Below are 25,690 nucleotides of genomic sequence, written 5' to 3' on the forward strand. Positions count from 1 at the left end.
GATAACAACAATAGTTTTGTTGTGGAGACAGCCATTCAGAGAGCCAAACAAGTATGAAAATGTTTCACTTGTGAAGGTTGTACAAAATATTCTGGATTATATTTTTTTTTACTCTTTTAGGTAGCACATTTCAAGGGGAGAGAAAAAATTTTAACTTTTTTTTTTTTAATAGAAATTTAATATGAAGCCAGTTGTGCAGAGAAGCTGGTGTATTCTGTGAGCTTGGGAAGTTCTTCAAGGACTCCCAAAGTACAGTTTTAAGTCCTACCTTTAAGCTTATCTAACGTTCATTTTAGCACCATGCTACTGCAATTGGAGTGTGTCTGTCACTGGAGACTTGCAGCTGTTCCCAGTTTTTCTGTCCCATTCCCTGCTCTCAGGCACCTCTTTCTGTCTTTGTGTCACCAAAACCAGGTAGGAGATAGATAGCTGCTGTGCCTCTGTCAGCGTGTGCCTACCACTGGTCTGCAGCAATTAACAGCAGCACTCTTAGGGCAAATGGAAATGGGACTTAGATGAGCTTTGGCTTTTTGGGGGTCTGCTGGTGGGCGGCAATTTTCAAAGCTTTGGTGGTGTCTGTGTAGCTTACCCATGGAAAAATGTTTACTATAGCCATCTGAAATAGCGATAGTTGGGTTTTAAAGAAGAAAAAAAACGGAGCACCTTCATACCATGATATGTATTTGTTAAGCTGAGTTTGCACCTGGACATACCTGATGTGCAAGCGTGAGCAGATGGTCTGAAGGCTGGTGTGCTGTGGGCTGAGGAAGGGCACCTCTTCCATCTGGAAAGATCTGCTGCAGTGGCAGAGGCTCTGTTCACAGAAAGGCAAGTATCTTGCAGAGCCGATTTTATTTTGGAAATTTATGAGAGAAAACAGGTTTAGTAAGCATCACAGTAGATTCTGTCACTGCTTTGGACTCGAAGAGGCCCGGCACTGCCCAGGTTTTATGGTGATAGAGAGGTTGGCCGAGGTCCAGTACATTTGCTAATTGTTCCTGGGCTGTGATTTACAGTGCTCTGGAGAAGGTCACTATAAATCTTCAACTCTGGTATGAGAGAAGCAGTCCACAACATACAGATTAAAATCGTCACTATGAGTATTTGTCTGAAAATAATGACTTTGCATAGCTGGGAGATTGCATTAATATTGTATGTGAAGACAGCTACCAGAGTCCTGGTAAGAAAGGTATTTGTTTTTTCATCCAAAAAGACTTTTTAAAAAAATAAAAAAAACACAAAAACTTTTTTTTTTTTTACAGTAACAATGATCTCTAATAGTGCTTTTGGCCCATTCTGAGCATTGAATTGTTTAGCTTTGTCCTGAGGGAGTAGAAAAGGGAAGGGGGTTAGTCCTGAGGCAGGCCCTGCCCCAGTGGGCTGTGGGCCAACCCTGGCCCCCAGGCTGCAGGTCTGCAGCTGCCAAATTGCAGCCAGAAACTGCTGCACATTTACTGAGGGGAAAGCTGCCAGCCTTGGGGAAAATGAGGGCCTCACTATACATGAAGTAACCCCCAAAGTAGAAGGTAACCTCCTGGGGTAAGACTATGGCGTCTGGAGAGGGGTTTTTGTGTCATAGAGAGTGAAGGGTGGGGACGGTCTCCTTTTGGTTCATCAGCATTATCTGGTGATGGTATGTGGTCCTTGACACAAGATACCCTGTGAGGTACCTCTTGTGATTTTAGTTTCCACATCCCCTGGAGCACTGTCCCCACAGTGCGTGGCCACTTGCCACCTCTCCTCAGGAACTGTTTTCCCGCCAAAACACCAGGCAGGTGAGCTGCCTGCCCGCCCTTCTCCAGACAGTCACTGAGGAGGCAGCCAGAGCCTGGGCTGCGACCCTTACTGCAGCTGCTGAGTAAAATTGTGAGGAAAAATATCCAAAAATATATATATTTACCACTACTAGTCAGATGGTGGAGTACAGCAAGAAAGCCCGCGTTATCTGAGACCATCCCTGACAACGATCAGTGCTGGCAGGTGGCAGAAGAGGCTGAACTGTTCTTATCTTGGATAAACCTAGTCAGTGCTGCGGGAGGTACAAATAATTACCAGTCTTGTTCATGATTAAGCCCCAGGCACACTTCAAAAGCTAACAAAAACAGTCTTTTGTACAATTTCCATGTTAAAGGAAAAAGGATGTGGTAGAATGCATTATACAGGTTTTCTGGGCAGGGTAACAAAATGAACTGTATCCTGAAATATCTTACATAGATGGTGATGCTAATCGTCAATTTTGAATAATTAAAAGGAGTTGACATGTAAGGGGGGTGATGGGATATGCTCAAGAGGGTGCTTGTGTTACTGACGGGGAGGGTCTTTTAGCCACAACACTACCTGTGGAAACAGCAAATGCTAATGCTAGCTGAAGATCAGTTAAGAGCTGGCTTTTGAATTAATACCTTACCTAGGAAGCATAAATGAATGCTTTTCATTTTTGATTAGTTATTTGGAGTAATTTTTCAAGGATTATATTTGATTTCTCCCAACTCTTATTGTTTCCAGTGTGTTTTCAAGCTGCAGTTGGTGATACCATACTGGAGCAGCAGAAGTTTCATGCCCTGCCCCAGCGGCAGGGTTTTTGGGTGGATATCTGGCAAATATCCACTCCAGCACTTTGTAGTGTGTCTGGGAGTCCTCATCCCTAGGCTTTGGTTGTTCCTTGAGCTTTTGAGCTTTACCTGTGCACATTGGCAGGTCACTTTGTTCTGCACTGGTGTTGAAAAACTCCTCTCTCACTGACTTAAGAGGTGGGATAAAATACATGTGGCTGTAGCTGGCTGTATGGCTGTGGGAGAAGGTAGGAATCATTTCCGAGCAAACTAGCTTTGAGAGAATTATTTTATATCATTTGCTATATTAAAATGGAATTACATCTTTGTAATGATTTAGAAATAAAAGCTCCATTCACATTGTATTTCAAACTAAGTTAATTAATGTGGTATTGTGGCATAGTTATTGGATTCAATTGATATAATTAAAATAACTATGTTAGACAGTCAAAATACTTTCGTTCTATGTGTAATGGCTTGATGTTGCTTGCATATACAAAGCCACAGCCAGTCTTGATTTCACTGCTGAAACTAGGCTTTGTCTATGCTAGGTGATACAGCTAAAAATAGAGGTCAGGTTTTGCTTGTGCTAAGGACCCACAGCTCTGAGGCAATTCGTTGATACCCCCCATGTCCATTGTTTCTTCATATCAGGACTGTAATTTGTTCTCAGCCAACAACAAACTGCTTTCAAAGAGTTTCAGAGTGCTGTAGCATTGGAACAAACTAATGCAATTAGACATATTAGGCACTGGTTTCTCCACAAGCAATTTTGAACAGCATCCTTACTGTAGCTTTAAAGGTCGCTGTTGATGAAGCCTCACATTCACAAACACCATGCTTAATTTGTCTTCTATTTTAATGTATTTTCCTGAAGTTATTGGGTTTTGAGAACATAGAATCTATTAAGAAGCTTAATAGAGCAGCTCATTCCAATTATACGAAATGTATTGGTGGAGAAAATGGAAATGCATGGAAGATCAAAGTATTAAGCAGTTGCCTGAAAGAAGGAAACAGAGGAAATAAAATTAATTCTCTTTAGTACAAAGAAGATATTTACTTCCAGTACTAAAAATGTTGGGTTGCTTATATTGTAGGGCATAAAGCGTTTCTATGCTGGTTGTATCAAAATTAGATAGGGAGATATCCACAACTTTTTCCTTCATCTATTTTTTTTCTCTCCAAGATACTGTTGGGTATATTTGGATCTATTTTTTTTTCTGGGTTATACTTTCCTATTTCGGAGGTTCTTAAATTCATACTCTGGAAGACCGTACTGAAAACTTACTTGGCAGCAAGGTAATTTAGCACTGAACCTGAGACGGGTCATCTGTGAAGATGCAGTCTGGAGAGGTTGATTCTTTGGCTTTGAATTTCTATTGCTAAATGCCAGGTTTCCTAGGTCCAAAACCAGGGTTTCAGACTATTGCTTAAGGACATGAGCATTTGATTAGTAATCCCAAATTAATGTTGCTTTTTTCCTTCACCCATGGAGTCTAAAATAAAAGGTGGAGATGTACTCTTAACTTGGGGTGAATTCCCTGCTCCAGTTTGCAGTGTGTGACCTGCTTTGCCAAAAACTAATGGGAAGATAGAGGCGGGGGCAAATTCATTGAGCCAGTTTTAGCTTTTACTACCTCATTGAATGGTGGCCTTAGCCCCTCATATGCACTGCAATCACCACTTAAACACTGAAGATTGAAGAATGCTATTGTATGATTTTCACTTACTGTTAAGGGCAGGCTTTGCAGAAACTATGAAACAATCTTATGGTCCATAGAAGTTAAATATTAAAAGTAGATTGAATTATTTACAGTATCATCTATTTATTAATTTCATCTTTTGTGGTTTACTAATGGTCTATATACCGGTTGCCATTTAAGCCTCATTTTAAATTATGTGTGGATAATATCTGTGAAGGATTTACCAAGATTTTTTTCATGCAATAGAAGATTATAGCCTGAATGTAAGCAAAACAATGTAAAGACTAGCTAACACAAAAGTTAACTCGTATACTTCACTGGGTTTTCTCTTTGAATTACTACCTAGTAGGAATTCTTCTTCTGCAAGCATTAGCATTTAGCATGTTGTCTTAATGCTGTATACTCTTTCAAAAATTAGCGAGACAGGCAGACTGCTAAAGATTCAGAGGTCTTCAGATCACGCAATAGTTTCCAGGGCACATTGTTAATCTCAGACAGTAATCAACACGGGGAAAAATGAATTATTTAGGATCTTGATAAATGGTTGTGATCTGACACTGGTCTTAGCTTGAAAAGAAATACTGAGATCTTTATTCCTGAAAATATTAAAACCTTGACTTTGATGGGTTTGCTTGTGTGATTTAAATTAAAAACACTTTTTTGGAAGAAAATTAATTTCCATCTTACTGGAATGTGTGTATTTTACAATCATTTTATCCAAATTCTCCTGCTTGTTCATCTGTTTCCAATATTCATAGTTTACGCAATTAAAAAAAATCTAATTGTCAATAAGTTGTTTATTCTAGTGCTTTATAAAGCAGTTTAATTCACCTGGATTTACAAAAAGCCTTTGTAAAAAGTTCATTACAAAAGGCTCTTCAGGAAACAAACAGATCATGAATTCTGTCCTCCCCCCGTGATGCTCCATCTGTCTAGACTATATCTATTCAAGACACAAAATAACCTTTGCTCACATCCAGGAAAGAACAGACTTCCAAAAATTATTCCCAGAGCTGAGCTGCATATGTTTTTGGGGTGGTTTTACATTCTATAAGGTGTCCTTTCTGGCAACAAAGCATGGAAAACATATGTGGACATGTTAGGAAGATTCCCATAACAATTTTGCTTTGCAAATACTGGAGGCTGTGCTGCTATTGGCCTTGTATTGGTGTCGGATTTGTTTAAGGAGAGCCAGCTCCTGCGGACAGGGCGCTGTCTGTGTGTTTTGAGAGCTGTAGTGTCTGGAAGGTCTCCTCAGTGCAAAGGCCACAAATTCAGAGCTTAGCTTAAAGCGCATCTTTCCAGAAAGCAAACCTGATTTTTACAGCTTTAGCATTAGTGCTTAGGGAAGAACAGCAAACCGTGGAGACTTTCACCACAGAGTTTGTCTTGCCCTGATCAGGAGAGGGTCAAAGTGTTGGTGCCGGCTGGCAACTTGGTGGTGCCCGGAGCTGGGAGCTCACGAGCCCTGTGGAGGTGGTGGCCAGCAGCCCACCACCCTGCCCTCCCAGCCACACCGGTGGGATCAGGGTCTGGCGAGGCCAGAACTGAGCCAGCAAGGTGCACCTTCTGGAGCCTCTGCCCTACTCTGTCTGGTTTATTCCTGGGCAGTTATCAACCGACAGGAACCTGGGAGCCTCCGAGCAAGTGCTGCAGTAGCCCTGGGCTTGGCAGAGGCTCCACTGCCTGCCGCCGCTGTTCAGGGTACAAGTCTGGCAGCACTGGGACTCAGAAATGAAAGAATATGCGAAGTGCAGCCTGAACTGTATACAAGTTAGGTGTTTTTTCTTTTATTTCTCTCTCTTTTTTTTTTTTTTTTAAACCTGAAATTTAGCTGTGTATACTAGTGACATGGTTTCTTTTCCATTCTAGCTGTTCCTAAAATATGAGAAATAAACATATTCTTGAATCTTTCTGATAACACTGATTAAAGCAACTCCTGTTTTTGAGCACCACTGAGGTCTGGGTGCTGTTGTGTGCCTGGTCATGAGTGGTATCAGCTCCCTCTGCTCTTCTTTCTGTTGGAAATCGCCTGGGGACAGTGCTTATCCTGGGCAAAGGAGCTTCCTTCTGCTGTTGTGTTTTAACAAACTGATTCCAGGACACATTTTGTATAAGAGAAGAGGAAAGAAAATAGTTAAATGAGGACACACAGGAGACTGAAGACATTAAAATATGAAAATACTTATGGGTGCAGTTTAATTCAGAGTACAATTGGTTACACTGATTCTTTTTAAAGAAGGAAAGAGCAGATAACAGAAAAAAGCCCTTAGTTTCTTGCAAGTAACTAGGGATATGTTGACTCTTAATAAGTTTCCCATAAAAAAAAATCCTCTAGGACCCATTATTGCCTCAGCAGACCAATATTTTATAGCATAGTTGTCGCAGGCAGAACTAAGATCAGGAATGAGGGCCTGCAACAGGCACCTGCAGACTTCTGCTTGTATGGGTGGGGAAGCAATTAATTTGGTGCTGAGCTCTTCATTCAGCATCCACAGGGGAAACTGCAGTATTACATAAGGTAAAGCCTCGGTTTAGGACGTGTGGCAAAGCAGGGCGTGTGTGTGAAATGGGAGGAGGGCTGAAGGCCAGACCTCAGAGCATCGTTGCTACTTTGGGAGAGAGTGCCAAAAATCCACTTTTTTTCCTGAGGATTAGGCTTTAACCTTATTTTGTGCATCTTTCCTGGTGCTTCAGTTTTTCTTTTCAGATCTGTTTGCGCCATTACAGCTCCCGCTTGCCTTGCTTACACCCGTACAAAGCAGGGCTGCAGGGGCAGGTGGTGCTGTGTGGCTCCATCTCCCCAGGCAGACGGATGGCAGTGAAGATGAGGCACTGATATGTGCTGTGGTCCTTGCCTGCCTCCATGTCTGGTGTGAAGCTTCGTGCATTTTTGTAGGGTGTTTTAGGAGCGGTGGATGATAGCTGGTCACTGTTGGAAGAATTAAGCAGCATAAATTAAGGCCATTGTTGACCCACAAGTGGCACTGCCATGTAATAATAATAGTAGATGTAGAAAGTGTAAATCCTCAGGCACTGGGGGCAAGCATTGTCCTAAGCAGAAGCAATTCTATGTTCAGAGTATTTGGGAAGTCCCATAGTGGTTTATAATAGACCCTGTATGGCACACTCCAAAATCTGGAAGCTCCGTCTCCTCTTGCTTTGAAGCCAAGAACACTTTGAGCTAATTCTCTCTTTTTTGCCCTTGCCATTGACCTCATTTACAGAGATGAAAGGAGTGAAAACAATTAGCTCACCGGGAAATTCTATTATGTGGAAGGGAGGTGGACGGTTGATCGATACTCAGGGGTTATGGTCTCAGCTGGAAGGGCAGATTTTTGTCTCCCAGATGGAGTGATGCCCGTTAGTCTCAGGCGGCTTTGCAAGTAAGAATAGAGATCCAATCTTTTGCTCCTGGAAAACTGAAAGATACCACTTTAATCTTCTCAAGCAGTGAACTGGAGAAGCTATTAAACCTAATTCATCATATTGTTATAGGGGGGAAAAGGGCTTGTTAGGGAAATGTGCTCTTCATTTAACTGTGACTAGTTGTGTAAAGCGGGACCCGCCCAGCCTCTTACTCCCCCAGCCCAGAAGCTGTTTCTGACTGTTTCACAACATCACACAACTTGCTCCATTCACACCCATAATACAGTCTCTGAGAGCCTGCCTTGCTGCTTCACCTCGCTGACTTTGACCACACAGCCAAGCTTCGGGCTGCAGCGTATGCTGGTCACACGTACGCGGTGTGCCCTGCTGAGGACAGTCTGTGCCATTGGGGTTTCAGCTGTGACTCCAAAGCAGCCGCTCTGCTAAATTGGAGAGGTGAAACAGATCTGGCTGCTCTTGAATTTTAATGTCCTCACTGAAGCAAATGAGCATATATTAAGAGAGGCAAGGGTAAGTGGACTTTGCCTCTGAAACTACTGTTCCAGGAGATGGAAAGCAGTTTTTTATTTTTTTTCTAACCGATATGGAAAAGTATTAGTTTATGTTATTTAAGGTTTGTTGTTATGAAAAGGCAGAGATGCTGGTATTTTGGGGTTCAAGGTTTAATTTCTAGCGAGTCAAGTGTTGATAAGCTTTAGAGAGGTATGGCTAATTTCCAGTAAACCTAAAAGCATAAACTAACACTGTTAATGGTGGAGAGTTCTTGCACTTCTGCTAATGTCCTCTAACATTCACTTATTATTTTCATGCCACTAGTTGCGTTTTGGAATGGATAATTTGCCATACTGAGTAAAGCAATTTGTCTGCTTAGCCTCCTATTTTCCTTCCAGCCATAGCTAATGTGGAAAGCTAATATATTTTGCATTTTTATTCTACCTACACTCTAAGACTCTCAATGTTTTTCACTTATTATGTGTTAGCATAAGAAGCCTATAAGCTACTCTGATAACAGAAAGATCATAAATTATCTCCATTTGCCAAGGTGGGAAATAAAGCATTGGTGTGACAATGTGCTCTGGCATTCCTCGGACTGGATTTAGATCGCTCTAGCTCTGTGACACTAAGCACTACTTCCATATGTCTATCCTATCTGTTAAAATATGCACTTTTTGTTTGTTTTAATCACAATGATTTAACTTCATCTTGTCAGGTCTTGTGCCACTTGGTGTATCTATTTTGTTTTTAGTATACAACCAGGCCACCCACAAATGTTTTTTTTGCCCTCTTTTTCTTGTTTTGCCCAAGGAGGCTCTGTGTATTCCTTCCTGGTAGTTCCTTGGTTCCCCTCCCTCTGTTAGGCTAGCTAGACCCAGGAAAATTTTCTAGGTCTCTGTGGTGTTACAGATGAGGCATAGACTTTTCAGATTAAGGTGAGTGATCTTGTTTTGCAGGTGTTTCAGCCTCCAAGCTGTCATGCCTCAGGTGGCTGAAGCTGCTCTATTGGAAAGTAGAGGACAGAAGCAGAGGCTGCCAGAGCTGGAGGACATGATGAAACTTGGTAAGTGAGAAGGATCCTTTGTTCTATTGACTCTTCAGTGTTTGTGGGCTCCTCCTTAGGAGCTGATGGTTAATGTAAGAAAAAGGCTTTCCAAGCCGTGTGTGCTGTTGTTCTGAATTTTGTATCAATCCCGGTACTTGGTAGGTGTGGAGCTAGGGGATGGTGGCCTGGGCTGGTTTGCTGATGGCACTGCTCCCTGAGCCTCGTGTCCCAGCTGTCCGCATGTCCCTGGGTGGGTGGTGACGGCTGGGGCACTGTGTCCTCCATGCTGTGCCCCCGGGAGTCCCCTTCAGGGCCCTGGCTGGGGTTTGTAGCTTCCGTCCATTTTTCTTTGTCCCTCACCCCTGGAGCTTTGTGCTGTCAGTTTTCAAGAAGATAAATGGCAATGCAGAGCTGCATGCCCGCAGCGATAGTGGTAAGTTGTTCCTGCTAAAAGGAAGGCTTCCGCAGGGAAGCGGGGCTGGGCCCTTCCTGACTCCCCTCTGCCTGTCAACATAGGTCAGACATTTGACTTCTTCCGCTGTGTGGTTGGTCATTCTGTTGTTGTCTGGAGTTGCAAAATAATCTGTTGCTCAATGCAGCAATATAAATTCCCCTGCGTTGTTTTGGGAGAAGCAAATTTTTCTGTTCACACTAAAAAAGTTGTTTTTCCTGTTTAGATTGTATAACACAAGGTATCCTCAACTCAGCAAACAGCAGGGCTTCTTAAGGTGTGTGCTGGGCATAGTCTGGGCAAGCTTTCATTCATGGTGTCCCCCCAGCTGTAACAAGGGGACAGCGATGAGCTGATATGCAAATTGACCTGAGAAAGCAGGGAAGGAGATGGGTCTGTAACAGTTATTTATCTGTCAAGCCAAGACCACTTTCACGTCTTTTCCTGTGGAGTACTGGTGCTCAATGCTGTATAAGGTGACGCTACAGCAGCAGAGGAGCAGAAAAGAGACGACGATTTAGGCAGAACCATGTATGCTGATTTTGAATGAGGGTGCTTGTCACGGATCGTGCCCAGGAGGACTGTAGCTGTTGTCAAAAAGCAGAGCACGCATGAGGAAACGTTCTTGGTTTCAAGAACGAGCACAGTGTCAGGGTCGGTGATCAGCAGGTTACAATAGTGTACAGCTCTTGCAGTGCTGAGATACAAACAAAGGTCTGATCCAGCTGAGCAGCCTTTCTGCAAGGCTGTTACTTGGAAATGTGGGTGACCTTGGAAACAGAAGGGCTCCTCCCTCCAAGAGGGCTGCTCAGAAAGCCTTGCAGTATTGCAGGAGAGGCATTTCGCAATATACCAGGTGGTGAGGATCAGCACAGGCTGGGATCAGTGCAATCTGGAATACCAGGTGGCATGCTAAAGCCTGGTGCCAGCGCAGACTTGCTATCATTCTCATCATATAATTCATTGGTGATCTTGCTAATTTGAAATCAGATCTGCATTTTGTATTGACTTAAATATGTTCTGCCAAATGAGTGGTAGTGTGAAAATCTAGCATTAATTGTGTGTGAAGACACGATTGAAGCCATCATCAAAGCAAGTATAGCTCACTTTAAAGAAGTGTTTTTCACCTTTATCTCCTCTCTTTCCTTGCTCCCTGTTCTCTCCATCACCATTATCTTTATAGTATGGCACTTAACAAAAACACTAGGGCTGTTGCATTGGCAGCCATGCAAAGGTAACAGTCAGGCCTGCGTGGGGCTGCTGAAATACTCTGGGTCGCAGCTGAGCTACGGGTGCTCACCACTGCCCTTCTGGTGCTTCAGATCTTTTCCTGAATGTACGTAATGGCATTGCCCAGTGGGACCTGGTTCAGTGACCTTTCGATGGGTTGTCAGTGTGTGGTTTGTTCTCACTTCTCACACAGTTGCTGGAGCAAATGCCTCTGGCACAGTTTACAGGTAAGAATGCACTGCAGATGAATCAGATGTGATGGGGGCTACTGCAGTCTGGAAGGATGAGTGCATGGCAATCTTTAAAGCCAGATAACTTCTCAGATTTGACTCATGATGTGGCAAAACAAAGTGAGATGCTTAGTTTAAAATGGGGATACGTTCTTTTTGTATCCATTTTGGAGGAAAAGCAATAACTTTTAAAAATGCGGGTGTATCCATGAAGGAAGAAGCACTGAATAGAAACAGTGTGAAGAAAACAGTAGTGTTTGCAAGCTGTCAGAGGAGCTTGCCTCCTTATTGATCCTCAGGCTTAACAGAATGTGACAACCTACAGCAACAAAAGTGAACAAGCATGGAAGAATATACGCCTGATTAAAAATTTATTAAACTGAACTCCAAAACCTCTGAAGGATATTCATGTCAGTTTTTTTTTTTTTTTTTTTTTTTTTTTTTTTGTTAGCAGTATTGCTAAACAATCTGGAGTGAATTAGGCCCCTGCAATTGGAAATTTAATTTGGGGTCATCTTTAAATGAACTCTAAAAGCATTAGACTCTGTTTGGCCAGGATCTTTTGCTTTGGGCCTAAGCCCAGCTTGTCATCTCCAAATCAATTCCAAGGTTCCTTTCCAGCCCAAGCTACTATTGATTTTCTTTTTTCTTTTAACAGAAATTCATCTCTATGGTGATCACATTATATATCTTGGCCAGTAAATCAGTAAAGCTGATTTCAGACTAAGGGGAGCTGATCTACAAGGAAGTGCTGTTGCTCACATTTAGCAGCGGCACAGCAGCTGGTGTGCGTGTCCAGATTGACCAATGTCCTCCCAAGGCCAATGTTTGGGCTCACAAGGCTGTGGCTGCTCAGAATTCGTGCAAAAAAGAGCTCATGTATATATGCATAGACACCTTAAGCACCTGCCCTTCTTAATCTTGAGTCTTGGAGATGGGCTGTTTTGCCTTTGGTTTGATCTGGAAGTAGAGTGTGGCCTGGGGAAAGGATGCTGAATTTGAAAGGATGCTGAACCCTGAACAGGGTTTTGCTTCTGTTGAGCTGTTATCAGAGGTGCTGGGGTACATGTTGTCACCTCTGTGGTGACCAGCTGTGACACATTTCACAGGAGCTCTTTGAGCTCTTTTTTTTTTTTTCCTTGACTCAGTTTTGGTTGTTCCTTCTATGTCATGTTTTGACAAAAGTCCTGTTTGATTCATTTGCAAGTGTTTTTGCATGAGGAGTGAATGTGAGGTGGCAAAGAGCATTCTGATACTGTGCTGAAGGTAGCAGTACACATAAAATACTTCCTTTCAGGAACTGCTTGCTGTTCATGAGCAAGAAGATCATACAAGGCAACATACAGCCACAGTGAGTTGGTTTCCCACTTGAACGGTTCTTATTTTTTAAAACATGTTGTTCTGAAAAAAGTGTTTGCAGACTGGAAAACTAAAGGTGTTCATGTAATATGAATTCTTATAGGCTAACTTAAAATATGTAAAGCAACAGATTTGTTTTATTTTATTTTTCCAGGTGAAAAATGGTCTTTTTCTAGCGTAAATTTTCATGGGAGTCCAGTGGAAAACAACTGGTGTGAACATAGTTTGAGTCAAGGCATAGCAAATAACAAATCTATCTAAATAAAGACCAGGTGGCAATACAAGCCAAAGCAATGGTGTCCTGTGTGCTACTAACTTAGTTAGTGCAGTTACCAATAATTACCACATCCTTAAATGACCATATTGTATTCAGTAATGTCAGTAAGGTCAATTCACAGTCATAGGATAAAAGGGGATACTCCAATAGCTCTTAATGTGCATCAAAATGAGAAGATTGATATTGACAAGGTGACCTCCGCTCCGAAGGGGCAGTTTATTTTGAATGCCTGTAGTTTTTTTTTGTTTATGATTGACAACCTCGACGGTATGACTATTTTTGTTGTTTTTTTTTTTTTTTCCTAAAGGAGCAGCACAGTTTGTGCTAGCTATTTTGAATGATCCAGCAATAGCACAAGTTAAAGAAGGCTAGTAAGATTTTTCTGTAGAAAGTTGCTACACCCCAGTGCCCAATGTCCCCCAAGTGCCCTTTGATCGTTCTCTGAATGACCCCGGCTCTGTGTTAATGTCTGGCATGCAGTTCCGCAATTAAAATGTGTGGCCTGACATCAGTTCCGAATTTGTCTTTCCTTCAATTTTTCATGTCCACCCAATTCATTCTTTCGTCCCCTTAACCTTCTCTGTGTCAGATAACTGCGTTTTATTCTTTGGTTGCTATCTGTGGAAAGTTTACGTGCAATTTCCTTCTTCAGTTCTGTTTTCTTTTTATCTTTTTCCCCCCATCTTTTACATTTTTACTGAAAATGATTTTAATTGATCTTCTGTAAAATACGGAACCATCCACACTCTTCTACACCACAGAAGTGATCTTTCTAAGATATATTTTGCTAATTTGGAGGAGAAGCTATGCTGAACAATGTTAAATAAAAATTGCCTGCAATGCAGAGATCTGTATTTGCTAGTAGGGGAAAAACATTCATTTTAAAGGCAGCTAGTAAGCAAAGAAACGCAATGTTTTTAAATACTTGAACGCAGACTAGGAAAATACTTCTTGAAAGCATTAACCACTGTTTTGTGCTTGGAATTACATGTGCTGTAAAATTTTTGCAAGAACAGCTGTGATCTTTTCAGCTTGAAGAATGCCTAGGTGCATGCAAAGTTGTAAGTCGGGGTAGCTAAATGCAGGTCTTAAAGACTGTTCTCTGTTTTGGGTGAGCGGGAATTCGGGCTTAGTGAGCACCATTACTGTCAGAAGAAGTGTTTTAAATAAAAGTAATTTTTAAAAAAGTGAATATCTCTAGGCTATGACTGTATTAGCTAAAGAGAGAGGTTATGACGTTATGGCTTGAACAATCAATGCAACTGCGCTGAGAGGTGGAGGAGAAAGGGAAGTTATGAAGCAGAGCAAGCTTGTGACAGAACATAGGTTTCAGTAGAGGGCTCTTTAACCTAAGCTTCCTTGGAGGTTGAGCATACTTTCTGCAGAATGCACTATGTATTGCACTATGTCTTCCTGAAGGATATGGTATCACAGCTTTAGGAAAGGATCTGCACTGGATGAAATAAATCGTGCAAACACAGTGGCACCTGCAGTCCCCTGTTCTAAGCCTTTTGGTTTGCTAGATGCATTATAAGAGTAAAAGATGACAATTTCTGAGGAGATCAACTCTGTGGTTACATGTTTTCTGTCCTTCCCTCTTTTTCTTCTGGAGGTTTATTTTGCAAATATGATGCAGCTCTGAACTCATGTCAGGTGCAGAAGTTGCTCCATTTGCCTTATGTGAATGGAGTCACCGCATTCAGGTGGCAAAAGGGCATTCATTAGGAGAGAACTTGGAAGCAGGACTGTAGGCACAGTACCTGTGCTCAGAGATTGCAAGTGGCTTGACAGCCCCAGAGTAGGCAGACAGACACCTTGGACCCTCCTCCTTGTTTTTTGGTTGATGTCCCCTTCCCCACACCAAATCTCTGGTGATCCCTGAGCAGCAGCACAGGGTGGTTGATGCCTCCTGTGTGTGTGTTGGGGCTGGGAATTATGCCTGCTTTGATGTAGAAGGTGAAGGAGTAGCTTATGCTTATTCCCGTGTCAGGATCTGCATCACACCTTCAGCTGCATGTCCAAATGTGAAAGTTTGGCATAAGTATTATAACTAGTAAGCAGTAAGCAACCGTAACTCTTCTGTTTTGATACATAATAATATTCTTTCTGACATATTCAGGAAATGCTTTGTCTTACTAAAGTTTTTGTTGGGAGGAAGGAGGTAGTATTTCAACTAAATTTTCAGGCTAGCAATAACTGCCTTCTCTGGTTCTCTGTTAGTCAAATCAGAGGCATGTTTGAGACAGAAAAAAGGAAACAATATTGTACCAGGAAATAAAAACACTGATGCTTCAACCAACTCCTAAAAATAAGTTCAGAAACCGCACATTTGTAATAAGTTCACGTTGATTTATTTTTTTTTCATATATACAAAGATTTATTTTCTCTAGAGTGTAGTAAATCTGAGGTGGAAAACAGGCCAGCCTACGTTCATCAGTTGCCTCTTGGGAAATGGCACTTGTGGGGAGATGGCCAGCCTAGAGACTTGCTCAGAAACTCTGAGCCTGAAACTCTCCTTCAGAAAAAGTTGTAAGGTTTAATTGCAATGACAACGCTTTCAGTGTTTAGACCAGTAAACCCACCTGGCAGTTTCTTGAAGTTCAGCTGTATATGGTGAGAGACGGTAAACTACTTGTGGAAGCAGCACATTGTGACTTGCAACTGCATATACATACATATGTATACATGTCTTGCTGTGAGCAGGGTGGGCAGCCAGACAGCTCCAGAGCTGGGTGAGAGGTGCGAGAGCAGAGTGTGAAAGAAATGGGGTCAGGGACTTCTGAGTGAACCACCAGCACAGCAGAGCAGAAGAGAGGTGTTTTTGCCAGGTCGGTTGAGAAATGGCTCTTACTACAGAGGTGGCTTTTGCTGAGCAGATCGATGTTGCAGTGTTTGGTCGCACTCTTCTGTCTGAAGGCACATCTTTTATATTAATGTGGGCAACATAGATGTGCTAGCATGCTTCTCTTACTAATATCCATTAAAAAGCATTTGCTTTAACCTCACACTCTTCATTGTCTTTGCAGGTTTTTAATTTGGGTTTTGAAGCGGTTTACTTCTATATGTCTCAGGCTTCAGTGAATTCATGTTCTACTCTCTGCTCTGTGGGCCAAGCTCTGGGAACAGAAAAATGTACAAGCCTTAGGTGCCCGCTTGTCTTACCTGGGATGGCTCTGTAACAGGTCAAAAGAGCCAGGCAACTTTAGACAGTCCATAAGAAGAGCTTGACAGGTTGACTGTATTATTCATTTATTTATTTTTGTCTGTGTGCAAGTTGTGCTAAATCCTCTCCAGCTTCCTAAATTGTCTCCATTGCAAAATTTGTCACCGACAGATGTGATACACTTAAAATGCACAGCTTGTTACAGGACTTGATGTTAGGGATTGCATATGATATTCAGTCATGCTGTTGATCTCTCCTAACTCAGAATAGGCTCAGGCAGATGATCAGATATCAGGTCTGCAGAGGGATGCTGAAAGGCAGCAGTGGACCTGAGCACTGATGGCCCTGGAAAAGCAAGCCTGGATGCTGGGCAAGCAGGAGAGGGCTGGCATGTGCAGGGCGTCTGGTTTGTGTGTGCTGCTGATGTGGCATCCCCAGTACTGCAGGGATGCACAGGCTGCTGCCCCAACTTGTGGTTCTGGGTTATGTTTCCTCACATATTCCCTGGGATTGCTGCTCTTTCCAAGTGACTTGCTCTGATTCTATCTGCTTAATCTGGTTCTGCAGAAAGCACTACTGGTATCTTTTGCACCAATGGCAGAGCTCTTGTGAACAGTTACTCCTAAAGATAATGAACACTTGGTTTCTTTAAACCCCAAGTAATATCGAAACAAAAATACCTGAATTCCTTTTATTCAGTATACACAAGTTTTCAAGTGTTTACACTTTTTCTCCTTTTTTTTTTTTCTTCCTGTTATCATCTGAACTTTGTTTTCCCAACTTTTTATTCCATCTTTTCATACACAGTTTAACATCAGAGATGTCAAACAAGAAGAAAAAGAAGCTCTGGGCAAAAAGTATTGCCTGCTCCTAGGGGTCTGTATCTCTGAAGCTCTGCAAAGTCTTTTGGTTCATCAGTCAATGTGATTTGTAGACAGCAGCTGCCACTGCCTCGCTACTTCTGCTGTTGGCTGTCCCGCCTGGGCAGGGGCCATCAGCAGAAATGGCTCCTGCAGTGCAGGGCTGGCACTACTGAGTGTCGCCTCGGGCAGAGGCCATTGCAGACCTGTGAGAACTTGTCTGGTTCTTCCTCCACTGCCCTCAGTGAATTCCTGGAGCACAGGGAAAGGGCTGCAAGGGGCACAAGGTCCATGTTTTTCAGCAGTGAAGTTATTGTTACAGTTTTAGTGTAATCCCAGGCTGCTTTCATAAACTCTCTTCTGAGGGTAGAGAAAATGACTACTGTGACAAGACAAGCATGCTGCTTTGGTTAAGATCTTTTTTTCCCTTGGTATTAAGGAAGGGGGGGGAGTCTTGCTGATTTATTTCCATTTTTTGACTCTGTCATGAACCGGTAGCTGAAATCCCAAATGCTCTTTCCCCTGTGACCCTGCGAGTGGGAGTGTTAGGCAGGTTGAAGGCTGGAAGCATGCAGAGTGGACAGGCAGTGGTGTTTTACTTTGTGCGGTGCTGTACCTCTAACCCCACTGTCAGCCTGTCGCTGACAGCAACAAGGACCCAGGTTGAATCTTAGGGGTCAGTAATGAACATTCGTTTAAGCTCCCACCTGGAAAAACTTAAGTTAATTGTCCTAGTGTTGAACAAGTTGCTCTTTGCTAAATAATTTAATAAAGTGGTGCTTTACTGCAGGGAGAAAAAGAGAGGGCATCAGGAAGGAAAACAGCTTTGTACACACTTCAACAGGCTGCTTCTTTCCCCAGGGCAGCCCGGGCTGCTCAACTGTCTGTGTGCAGGGGACAGTGCTGAGAGTGGTTACCTTCTGCCCCGTGGTCTGCAGCATACGTGCAGAGCCCTTGTCTACAACAGAAAAACGGCTGCAGGTCAGCTTGACCTCTTTTCAGGTCCTGTGAATCAGCCCTTCTCAAGATGAGAAAAGTCAGGCTGACTTCTTTCTGGGAGCTGGAAGTGTCTTGTGACCCACTGGGCACAGAGATCTATAAGTGTTCATGCAGAATTATGCATGCAAGTAACTTATTTTTTGGGTAATACTGTGGTATACTGCATTCTCTTGAACAGGCACATGGGCGAGGTGTTTTCATTCTGTAATGTGGGGCTTTTTCCGTTAAGTTTGTTACCACTCTTTATTTTGCTTGCTTGTGAGTCATGAAACCAGAGCATCTAGCCACTCAAGTGTGTCCTTGGTCAGCTGGGTTGAAGTGCAAAAGGGGCTGACTGAAGTAATCTTCTGGTCCCATGCTCTGGGAAGAAAACTTTTTATGAAAGGACGTCGGGTAGGTATGAAGAATGGCAGGAAGGAGCAGCTGAGCCTGTTTTGTGCCACAGGCAAGCCCTCAAGTGCAGGGTGTTCCTAGCTGTGCCTAGCTTCCACCTCACACAGTTGGCTCCTGCTGGCATCAGCCACTTTACCAGGATGTTACAGGTTGTACTGGTAGCGGGGCATGATTCTCATCTGTTATGTCACTAGAGAAGTGGTAGGGATGTATTTAATTCTCACAAATGCTACTGAAGTAAAATAGTGTTGGAATATTTCCATTGTCTAAAACAGATGGTGATGCTTGCACTGCACCCTCAGTTCTAGCATATTCTTAATGTTTTTTGTTGTTGTTATTCTGAGACATGATGGGTTTAATCTTTCCAATTTTGTTACAAAATCCAAGACTGCTTTCTTCCAACACAGCTCACAAAAATATGGGCAGCAAGTGTTGGAAAAGTGGAAAACACTTGAAATATTTCAGCAGTTGATATAGTTCAGTCTCTAGGATTTCATTATAATTTTATTTCTGCCTTCAAATAGCATATATATATATATATATATATATATATATGTTTAAACACTCTAGCAAGGGGAAGTTAGATTCTTTGTTCTTAGTTTTCAGTAGATTTGCACAGAGTATGGTTGTATGTTGGTGACGAATACTATAAAAAGGAATGTGATAAAGATGTGCCTTACACTGGCAACTAAATGTGAGATTCCTACAAATTCATAGTTCGAGTATATTGACTAAATTGTTCTTGAATGGTATGAAAAGCAGTACTGCTCTTTTTTTTTCCAATTTAGCTGAGAAAATCTGATTTTACAGGGCTGGGATGAAAAGCATTTTACAAAGGCATTCTGTTCGTGCTTGTGGATTTAAGCATATACTTCATAGGTTTTTGAAGCTGATGATGTGTGCCTGGAGAAGTGGGCTTCAGATTGCGAGGTTCTTGCCATTGTTCTCTGGGTGCATACAGCTAACCTGAACTGAGTGTGTATTCTCTTGGCGCTGCTGACACGTGTGTCCCTGTCTGTGGCTAGTCTTGTCCACTGAGGACATGCTGCATTTCATCTTTATTCTTCATACCATAGTTATAGCAGGAAAATGCTCTGTGTTCTTATTTTGTTCTGTTTGGCTTTTTTGTTTTTCCTGTCTATGGCAAACTGGACACCACATGTGAGAACTGTGGTAAGTGCTTGCTAATTCAGCTAGACGCCAGGTACAATAGGTGACTCTGGCATCGGTTAATTACCATAATTCTTCCTGATGAAGAATTTTTGCTCTAACAAACTTCTTGGTAATCAAATTCTTCAGCCCTATAAATGTAGCTAGAAGGGAGAAAGAGAGAAAATACTGCATGTCTTAGAGCCAGCCTGCTGATGTGGAGATTGACAGAAAAGAGAAATTTCTATTCAGTTGAATTCTCCATGACAGAAGTTATTGCAAATATCCTACATCTCTTACTCTGTACAGCCTGTTTCCATAACAGTAGAAACTTGGTTTCTCCAGCTTTAATTTCCATTCACAATGGATGATGCTAATGCATCCTGATACCGAGGAAAAACTTTCTTAAACAAAAAAAAGTGTAATTTTTGGATTATAGGCAGGTACTAAAAATGACACTCATTTTCTAAAGTTCATAGCAGGAATATTTTCCAGGGCACCTGAGAGGTTTCTTTTTTGAGCTTATGTTTCAAAACTGATAAAACTTGGATGGTTTGTTCTTGCTGCAGTATTAATTTCATTTATGAGGAAAGCCAAGATATCAAATATTGACCTGACCTAGAGAAAATATTGACATTCGAACTAGGAACATTACTGGCTGAGGTGCCAGGACAAGAACAGGAATCCCTTACCAAGGGTGCACTGAGAACTTAGCTTGAGGCTAATGCAAAGAGACAGGTTGTTGGGGTTAATACTAGCTGGGGAAAGCCTCGGCAAAACCAGAAGGGAAGTGGATTCTGAATGTCTTCCTAAATGTCATTAGGCTTTTGGGATTTAGGCACTGCTTTATAACCTATTGCAGAGTGATTGATAGTCTCCTAGTAATCCTTTTCCCCTTCCAAAACTCTAAGCCACCTGCGTTGCTTTCAGAAGGCAAGATATGACCCATCGCATATATAGTTTGTTACACTTAACTAGTTTCCTCAAATATGCCTGTCATTGCGACCAGCGAAATTCTAGAGAATTCTGTAACTTCATGTGTTGGACTTGTAGTGTTAAAACACTTGATGATTTCTAGTGTGTGGCTTTATTTTTTTTATTATTTTTTTTTCCTTCTCCTCCAAATCATGTCAGTATTCCAGGTTCTCCTGCTATTGGATATTTGCATAACTATTGGATATTTTTATTTTACCTTGAACTGATCTTCAAAAGGATGTAGGGGGCACCTTGGGTCTCCTTAAAGGACTGAATAGAAGCTGATGGTGGGTACTGCTAGTCACTGTACTTTCTGCAGGATTAAACCAAGGTAATAATGTCAGGCATGAGCTATGAAGCTATTGAAAACAGCACCAGGTGAAGATGGTTTCATAGCCCAGTGAAAGGGGAAATTTCTGGAAATAGGATGGTCTGGTTGCTACTCCTTGCTTTGTCAGTATGACCAGGGGTTTTCGTCGTCTTGAATTTATTTCTGGCTGTCTGCATGCTCACTTTTTGTTTCTCACTGCGCATGCATGGGACACATAGTGAGCCAGGTCCTGGGGTTTGTCTTCTTTCCACTTCAACTTTTCAGAAGGGCTGAAACATTGGATGTCTTCTGTCCATTTTGTTACTAAACTGAAAGCAACGTAAAATGGCTAATAGTACTATGCACGTATTGCATTCCAAGATCTTACTGCTACTAATTACTTGTAATGCAGTAATTAAGTAAAACTGATCTGCCTGAGGTCACAACGCCAGGAATAGGGTATGTCTCTCCTGACTCCAGGTCCAGTGACGCAGCTGTTAATTCACACAGTGTCTGCCTTGAGTTCATTAAAAATCTTCTCCCACAGCCCTGCCTCCCTCAGCAGCCAAAAATTCTCCTTTTAGTAGAAGAAAGGAGCTTCCTTTGGGACTCTGATTGCCCCCAGAGTGGAAGAAGTTCTCCAGCTGAGAGTGTGCACTATCTTTTGAAGTGCTGTTAGCCCTTTTTGACCTGAGAAATGTGAAGGGAACCAAACTCTTGCATCTAAGCTTGAAATGTGTGTAATATAGCCAGGGTACGTGCGCTAGACGCCTCTTTCACAATGTCAGAATGCTGCAGCTAATGTGCGTTAAAAGTTCTCTGAGATGAAAACTTGGTATAGCGTAACAGAGAGGATGTCCACTCCCCCTTCTAAGCCAACTAAACTTTTAAATAGAACTACAGAATAGGAAAATGGGAGTGAGTTTTTTTTTTTTTTTTTTTTTTTTAAGAATAATAGATTTTTAGACCAGTGGAGGGATCTGTTGTAGAACTCGAAGACACAGAAATTAATCCTGTGATTTCTTCATTGAGCCTCTAATGTGTGATCAAATATTCTTAAGGTAGATATCCATTCTTGGTCTATTTAAATGAGTCCAATATGAGGGCTAATTCACTTGGCAAGTTGTTCCAACTCTTATGTACCAATTCTAATGCTGATGGCTATGAAATGGAGATGCGCATACCTTCAGAAGAGATCAAACATACTTCTCTACAACCCAGAATGCTCAGAACATGAGTTGGCATGTGATTTGATGACAAACTGGATTATACTGGCAGTTCGCTTCAGATAATACAAGTTCAGAACTATTTAAATGAGTTCCTGTATGTTAATACATGTCCACACTTGGAATGCTTTCAAAATTTATTTTGGAGGGATTTGGGGCTATTGGAGTTGTTTGTTTCAGCATATGATGTTAACAAAAGCTAAACCCTGCACGTTTCTGGAAGAAGCCCTACATATATGCTTTAAAATACTTAAGACCTGCTTCTAGTATAATAGCTATACACTAAAAAGATTGTTAGCATTTTCCAAAATTATATTGAAAATTAGTGTTAGATATGTTTACGTACTCAGCTTGACCACAGATCCTCTTGGACCATTTTGGAAATGTGACTTTAAGTTTCATGTTCTGTGATCTACTGAAAGCTTTAGTTTCAACAATGAGAAATGGCCAGTTACTTCAGATACAATCTATATGGATGCTCCTGTTCACTCCTTAGGATTGATTAATGGTTTTCTGAAAATCTTGAATGTTTTTTATATGAGTTCTCAGTCTAATGCTTTGAAAAGCTGCTACAGAAACTTGGTATTATGAGTTAAGCTAGCTAAATAACTGGGACTTTCTGCTGCCAGATTCAAGCCAATATTGCAGTATGGCATGTACACAAACATCGCAAGTGCTTGTAGTTGAAAGTGGCCAAGAAGTGGGAGAAAGGAAAGGAGAAAGAAAAGTAAATCCCCTCATTATTCCTGCAGATGTTTGAGCTGTTGGAGACAATAGCACTTTAACAGACTGTTCTTCCCCTCGGTTCCAGGAGCGATGCCAGGGCTCGCAGGAACAGGAAACTTGGCAGTCAAAGGCGTCTCTCTTTATTAGTGTGCTGTGTCTTTTAAACTTTCTCTCCCCTACCTCAGAGATCTGCAGAATGGAGGAGTTTCTTAGAAGTGAGAAACTATGGGTACCTTAGGAATCAGACTGAGTTAGAGCTATACATCTTTCTACGTATTGCTGCTCCTTCTTCTTAAGGCATTCCCCATTATATGATGTGTAATGTCAGAGCTTAGTGATGTGAAAGACTAAATGTAATTATCAAAAACATAAAGCCTGTCTTCTCCAGGTACGTCTAACTCAGATACTATGAAATGTACAGAGAATGGCATTCAACTGCAAGTGATTCTTAATGATACTCATGTATTTTTTTCTTGCTAGTCAGTTATTTATTTATTTTTAATTATATCCTCAAATTTTGTACCCAAATTTTTAAGGGGGTAGCACGGTTCATAGGATGTCATGAGTTGTGTATAGAACCTGTAGAAACCCAGCCCACATCAGGATCCAGTGGAATTCATATTTCTGTCAGATATTTATACTACCTAGATGAAGGACTGAGACCCATGTTTAATTTCAAGCATGAGAATTAAAATATGCATATTATTAGTGCACGTGCTGAGCTGGAAACATGGAAGAATGATGCCAGAGTAATTTCTGTTGAGCACTTGTGTGCTCGCTTTGTGTATGATGCTACAAAAGTGTCAGTTTATTGCTGACAGCGATAACAACATAAGATCACATGCCTTCTTCCTGGAACAATGTTAATCAAAGAGATCAATACAGCAGAGAATATGCGCATAGGAAGTGTTGTCACACTGACTCTAACTTCTGATGATGGACAGATTTCCTTTTTTTGTGCATCCTATTTGTACTTTTACTGACTTAAAGACAACAATGATCAAATTTCAGTGATATTGCATAGTGAATGTCAAGTCCCGCTCTGAACTTTTAAATGCATATTTTTCTCTCTATGCATATATCCTATTTGTGTACGAATATATGTATATATCAGAACATTCTGTAGGTCTGTTTTTATAAATTTATCAACTCCATGTTGATTCACTATTTTTCCTTTATTTTTTTATTATTATTTTTTAAACAGAATGGCATGTTGACCTTACAAAAGGTATTCCTTTGAAAGGTCATCTTTAAGTAGGCTGCCAAGATTTTTATTTTTAGCGTGGTATGGTAAACAGGTTGGGGAAGGTACATCACAAAACCGTGGCCTTAAAGGGGAGGAAGAGGCACTTCTATCTGTAGCAATGATATCACATCAAGGGTGATGTACTTGGAAAAAGGATCCATTAAGAACAGCAATCCTGAGAGCCAAAACATATGACAGGATATGTGAAGGATTAGTTGGATGGAGCATCTGTTATTAATACTGAACAGTGCTTTTTGAAAACGAATGTGAAGCATTAACATGGTAGTGAGAATTAATTTTAAGGCTTTCTCATGAAAGAGAGAATGAATGAGCTTCATGCTTTTCTTTATTTAGAAGTATTGTTTTCATTTCTTGCTTTATCTGAAGTCTGAACTCAAATTCAATTCTAAGCAGAGAAGGGATGCCTGGAACGCTGGCTCTTCCGATCCCCTAGAGGACAGCACGTCTGGTGCAGCACAGCAGATTACTTTTTAGGGGGACTTAACTACATGCTTGATCAGGGAAAGGCAGGCTGGCTAATGCTCATTTATTGAGTGGTAAGCAATGGAAAATTAGCAAGAAACTGTGGCACATTTTGAGGGCTTTATTGATCTGATTTCCCTGCAGAACTGATTTCTCCATGAAAGCAATCTACCTGCTCTCAGGAACTGGGGTGCATACACAGAAGTTTAATTGAGTCTGGCAATCATGATAAATACGGATTGTTCTCAGGAGTCTTTCTCCGGTGGCACCAAAGAACAAATGCTCCATAATCTCCTGCTTGTTCTCCCCCCCTCCTCCCCTCCTCTCTATTTTTTTCTTTTGGTCATTATTGCTTTTCTATAGCAGATGCTGAGATTTGAAAGATTTATAGTGTACTTTTCTTCAAAATCTGCAATCACAATCCAATCCTTTTTTTGTTAGGACTTGCATGATGGTTGACAGTGACTGTTGTGAATGTCACTGTTTATAACTGTAGTGACCATTAAAGGTTGCGTACATTTTGTATGGCTTTCCCTTGACTATAAATGCAAGTTTACCAACAAAGATCAAACACAAGAAGGTTTAAGCTCAGCTATACACTGTAGAGATATTAGTTGTTACAGCCTGCAGTTGGATGATGATGCTTTATGCAACTTCATAGCAGCAGCTTTCATTAAGGGAGCTTGGACCACAATGATTAAGCATATTTTATAAGTATGCTTGAGTATATGTATTTATAAACTTATTGTACTGTATATTGAGTACACTGTGATACCCTGAGCCGTTGTTTGGGGAGACGGTGTGGCTTAATGGGTGCATCTCAACAGGGACCAAAGCCTGGGTTCCACTTACTGCATCAAGAAGCCTCTGTGCCTCCTTCCCTCTCTTAGACTGTAAACTCACACTGAGAAGGAAAGGTGCCTTCCTGTGTGCTGATACAGAGGAAGGAACAACAGGGATTTATCTGGCCCACAACATAAGACTTCCCTACTACAAAGAAGTCTAATAAAAAAAGCATCTTCCTGTTTAACTTTAAGCCCTGTGTTACTGCAATACAGCTGCAGATCACATATGTTGCTCAAGTCTCTGGCTGCCCTGTGAAGTGAGCAGCAATTCCAACTTGTTAACTTGTGAGTGGAAAGGTCATTTCATCTTTGTTTCTCATTAGATGGCAGGTAAATAGGAAAGCTGGGCTCCTGACGTGTGACCAAGTAACGTGTCTCAGTTGTTGGGCGGGCAGGTGGCTGTACATGCGGAGCTGCGGGGTGTAGGCATGGTGATTCTGATAGCTGCGAGATGGCCAGCTGTCAGGTGCATTGAAGTCCCGGGTGATATCAACCCAAATGAATTTTAGCTTTTACTTATGAATTCAAATAATTTCAAGTCATATTAGTATGAATTACTACAGGGGAAATACAGTGTTGTTTT

At 41.6% G+C, this 25,690-nt stretch overlaps 1 long non-coding RNA gene across 2 annotated transcripts in view; it reads left to right on the forward strand.

The window, feature by feature from the left end:
- Positions 1-6,551: 6,551 nt before the first annotated feature.
- LOC121073375 overlaps positions 6,552-25,690 on the forward strand; it is a 121,211-nt gene continuing 102,072 nt past the window's right edge. For both annotated transcript variants that reach the window (XR_005821657.1, XR_005821658.1), the window contains exons 1-2: positions 6,552-8,155; positions 9,097-9,203. This is a non-coding gene — a long non-coding RNA (uncharacterized LOC121073375). The remainder of the gene's footprint in view (positions 8,156-9,096; positions 9,204-25,690) is intronic.

The sequence above is a fragment of the Cygnus olor genome, chromosome 7 (genome assembly GCF_009769625.2).
Source record: "Cygnus olor isolate bCygOlo1 chromosome 7, bCygOlo1.pri.v2, whole genome shotgun sequence".
Classification (NCBI taxonomy): domain Eukaryota; kingdom Metazoa; phylum Chordata; class Aves; order Anseriformes; family Anatidae; genus Cygnus; species Cygnus olor.